General features: G+C 35.6%; 1 pseudogene; it reads left to right on the top strand.

The window, feature by feature from the left end:
* Nucleotides 1-403: 403 nt before the first annotated feature.
* Nucleotides 404-3,533, top strand: LOC148586469 (uncharacterized; annotated as a pseudogene).
* Nucleotides 3,534-4,894: the final 1,361 nt, after the last annotated feature.

Genomic DNA, 4,894 nt, shown 5'->3' on the forward strand with positions numbered 1-4,894 from the left:
GCTTTCAGTTGTAAGTTGGTTGTTATTTGTTAGCACTTAAAGTGCACGTGTTCAAACTAATTTTGTTTTAGACTAAGCTCAAACAGACTTAGTATATATAGTGTACATGCAATTCTAATGAGAAGTCAAGTTGATTTTTCTCCAAGTTTGAGCATTCTTTTCCATTTTCAACTTGGTATCATAGCTTTTTCTCTGAATTCTCCCCATCTTCTTCATTCTTTTCTTCTTATTTTTCATACCTTCTTACTGCATTCCTTCAATGGCGATTCCTGAAATCAATACTGCTGCTCCTTCCAATACTACTTTTTCTTCCACAGAAATGGATTCTTCTAGTGCTTTCTTTCTTCATCATGGCGACAGTCCAAGCACCATGATTGTTTCTCAACAGCTCAACGGGGAAAACTATAATTCATGGAAAAGGGCGATGATGATGGCACTCTCGACCAAAAATAAGCTGGATTTTGTTAATGGCACTCTGTCAAAGCCCTCCAATCTTGCTGATTCCACTGGTTTGGCATGGACTAGGTGTAATAATATGGTTCTGTCGTGGTTATTGAACTCTGTTTCCAAGGAGATCGCCACAAGTATCGTCTATATTGATGATGCTTCTGAAATGTGGAATGATCTTCACGATCGTTTTTCTCAGCGCAATGGGCCGCGTATTTTCTAGCTCCAGAAGGCTATTTCCTCTCTATCACAGGAAAATAGCTCTGTAACTTCTTATTTTACTACACTGAAAGGTTTATGGGACGAGCTGGATAACTATCAACCAATTCCTACATGCACCTATGGAGCTTTGAAGAATATCGTGTCTTATCACCATCAACAGCATGTTTACCAATTCTTAATCGGGTTGAATGAGAGTTATTCCCATGTTCGAGGACAAATTTTGCTGATTGATCCACTTCCCTCTATTAATAAGGTCTTCTCCCTTGTTGTTCAAGAGGAAAGGCAACAATTGATTTCTTCTTCAAGCTTTTCTTTCAATCAGAACACTATTGCTCTGCTTACAAAGGATGTTCCTCCAAATCGCTTTGCTGCTAATAGATCGTATCAGAATCGTAAGGAAATGCCTATATGCTCTCATTGTAGCATTCCTGGACACACTATGGAAAAATGTTATAAGCTTCATGGATTTCCCCCTGGTTACAAATTCACCAAAGGAAGGAATGCTCCACATTTTGCTAGTCAAGTCTCCAACTACATTGTTCCTCAGTTGCCTATTACCTATGACCAATGTCAGTAGCTTATGGACATGTTCTAGCCTCCAACTCCAAAACTTGAATCTTCTGTCAATCAAGTTCCACTCTCCAGTCAGATTTCAGCAAATCCTATTCAAGGTGACACTTCTACCAATCTGATAGGTGCAGGTAATTTCTCAATTACCTCTCAACTCTCTTTCTTAGATACAAAAAATTCGGTTTTTACATCTTCTACTTCTCTAACTCAACAGAATTCATTAACAAATTCTGTCAAAGCTCCTTGGATCTTGAGACTGGAGCTACAGATCACATGATCTGTTCTATTTCATTTTTCACTACTTTCACTTCTGTTACTTCAAAAACAGTAAGGTTACCTAATGGACAGCATGCATCAGTTACTCATGTTGGCACAATTAAGATTTAAGAATCTTTTACATTAACTGATGTGCTTCGTATTCCTTCTTTTTCATTCAATTTGATATTTGTTAGTAAGTTGGTTAAAAGCTTACAGTGTTGTTTCATTTTCTTATCAAAATTCTGTTTCATTCAGCACCTTACAAGTTGGAGAACGATTGGTGTGGGTGAAGAGGCTGGAGGTCTATATCATTTGCTGCAAAATCCAATTTCTGTTTTACCTTTGAATTCTGTCAATTTCAATTTCAGTTCTTTCAAGTTTAATAATGCAGTCACTAGTTTGGCATCTACTAGTTTCTTTGTTGAATCTGTCAATGCTAGTTTGTGGCATTTCAGATTAGGTCATCCTTCTGACTTACTTTTAAAGATGTTTTCCCCTGTAATTCCTCAGATTCTTCATGAATCAAATAAAAATTGCAGCATTTGCCCTTTGGCTAAGCAACACAGATTATCTTTTCCTCATAGTTCTTCTATTTCTAAACAACCTTTTGATTTAATTCATTTTGACATTTGGGCCCTATTTCTGTTAAATCTATTAGTGGATCTTCATATTTTTTAACTATTGTTGATGATCATACACGATTCACTTGGATCCATCTATTGCAACGTAAGTCTCAAACTAGAAACCATATTCAAACTTTCTTTAATATGGTTGAAACTCAATTCATTTCTAAAATCAAATCTTTAAGATCAGATAATGGTATTGAGTTCAACATAAGTGATTTTTATGCATCAAAAGGTGTTCTCCATCAACTTAGTTGTGTAGAAACACCATAACAAAACTCAATTGTTGAACGAAAACATCAACACATTCTAAATGTAGCAAGATCTCTTAGATTTCAATCACATTTGTCTTTAAAATTTTGGGGAGATTGTGTTCTTACTGCAATACATTTAATCAATAGGATTCCTACTTCTGTTCTGCATAATAAATCTCCTTATGAAGTCTTATTCAAATCAATTCCTTCTTATTCTCATTTGAGAGTGTTCGGTTGCCTTTGTTAGGCAAACACTCTTCTTAGAAATAGACACAAGTTTGATCCTAGAGCTAGACCCTGCATATTTCTTGGATTTCCATATGGCATTAAAGGGTACAAGCTTTATGATTTAACTCTTAAAACTGTGTTTGTATTAAGAGATGTTATTTTTCATGAAACCATTTTTCCTTATGCAATCAAATATCTTGATTCACAATTTTTTTTTTCTGATTCAGTCATTCCTTTACCCATTCCTACTCACAGTGGTCAGTTTACCACATCCTATGATTCCAACTTCATCTTCAACTTCTTTGGAGTCTAGTACTCATAACTCAGATCCAATTCCTGATGTTATAACATCTGATTCTGATTCTGCAAGTCCACATTTAGAAATTTTCACAACAGCCACTTAAAAAGTCTTCTGGGGTAAAACACAGACCAGGATATTGCATGTCACATTGCTGCCTCCACTTCAGAACCCACAGCAGCCTTTCCATCTTCAGGTAGTCCTTATGATTTGTCTTCAGTTCTTTCATATAACAAGCTTTCATCCAATCAGAAATCTTTTAGTCTTTCTGTTTCTGCTATTGTTGAACCCAAGTCATATACTCAAGTTGTCAAATTTGAGGAGTGGCATGAGGCTATGGATAATGAGATCAAGGCTCTTGAACTTAATAATACTTGGACAGTAGTTGATCTTCCTGCTTCAAAGCAAGCTATTGGATGTAAGTGGGTCTATAAGGTGAAGTTAAAGTCTGATGGGACTTTGGAAAGGTGTAAAGAAAGATTGGTAGCAAAGGGTTATAACCAATGTGAGGGATTGGATTATTATGAAACTTTTTCTCTAGTGGCTAAACTCACAACTAGGGCTCAGCACGGGTCGATTCGGGGCGGGTTTGGATTTTTTTGCCACCCGACCCGTGACCATCGGGTTTGGTAAATTCCTACCCGTTACCCGGATTAAAAATTACTAAAACCGCCGGGTTTCGAGTAGTTCGGGGCGGGTTGGTCGGGCGGATCGGGTATTTTTAATGGGCATCAATTTCAAATTTAAGTCCTGGTTTTTTTTGTAATTTTTTTAAAAAACTGGTTTTTTGTAATTTTTAAAAAAAACTGGATTTGGACTAAAACCCATCAGGAATTCATTGTTTTGTGTTGTTTACAATTTTCATAAAATATATGGTTGGATTTTTTTTGTGTGAATCAAATATGATCAAAATGCAAAAAATCTAACTACAAAATAACTCTACCTGGGGTCCTAGACATTAGGTCACTTAAAAAAAAAAAAAAAAAAAGACTCATTTAATAAGAACATTAAGGGGAATTCCCCATAGGAAACACAGAGAAGCCTATTCTAAAATTTCTGCAGTTCCTTTGTAATCAAATATGGTACACTATGGAATCTATCAAAAGCTCATAGCAGGGTAAAACAGGGTAAATAACTACCAAAAAAAAAAGCAAATAAATCGTATGTTTAACAGGTACACATGTTTAAGTGTTTCACAGTTGCAAACATTACATAAATACAATTTAAAGGCCAAGCACACATAAAACTTTGTTACATCAAAAATAAAAGTTACAAAATTCAAGCTATTGGCCAACAAATCACTAGACCACCAGGCCTAGGCTCCTAGCAACAAAATCCAACTGCCACCACACCAAGCAGAATGCAACTTTAATTCACTAATCATCCTCAAGGAGAATGCTGATGTTCTTCAAAGCTATTTCTACAAAGAATGAATCCAAAAAAAAAAAAAAAAATTACAATCTCAATTGAAACCGTTAAATGAAATTTGTAAATAAGAAAATAAATTAAGAAGTAAACTAAAATGATCAAAAAGCCTACCTGATTCAAGCTTATAACTTTCAGCATCATCAACCATATCTGAGTCAGAACTTAGGGGTTTTGATCTTAATCAGTTTTGTGCACATATCAATGCTTCAACCGTTCCTGGGGCCAATGAACTTCGAAAAGGATCTAACACACATCCTCCGGTGCTAAAAGCCGACTCTGAAGCAACTGTTGTAATGAGAATGGCCAACACATCTCGTGCTATTTTGGTAAGAATTGGGAATTCGGTTGAGTTCACCTTCCACCAATTTAAAATATCGAAATTTGCATTTGCTTTTTCAACATCCTCCATCAAATATCGATCGATCTTTGATTTGCTTTCAATATCACTTTTAGAAGTTAGGTATTTATGAAACCTATTCATGAAGTAAAAGTTGGCACTCTTAGTTTCTTCTATTTTCATTGAGGAACCTTGAGACAATTCACTACCATGTTGAACTTGAGATAAA

Source organism: Corylus avellana, chromosome 4 (genome assembly GCF_965113065.1).
Source record: "Corylus avellana chromosome 4, dhCorAvel1.hap1.2, whole genome shotgun sequence".
Classification (NCBI taxonomy): Eukaryota; Viridiplantae; Streptophyta; class Magnoliopsida; order Fagales; family Betulaceae; genus Corylus; species Corylus avellana.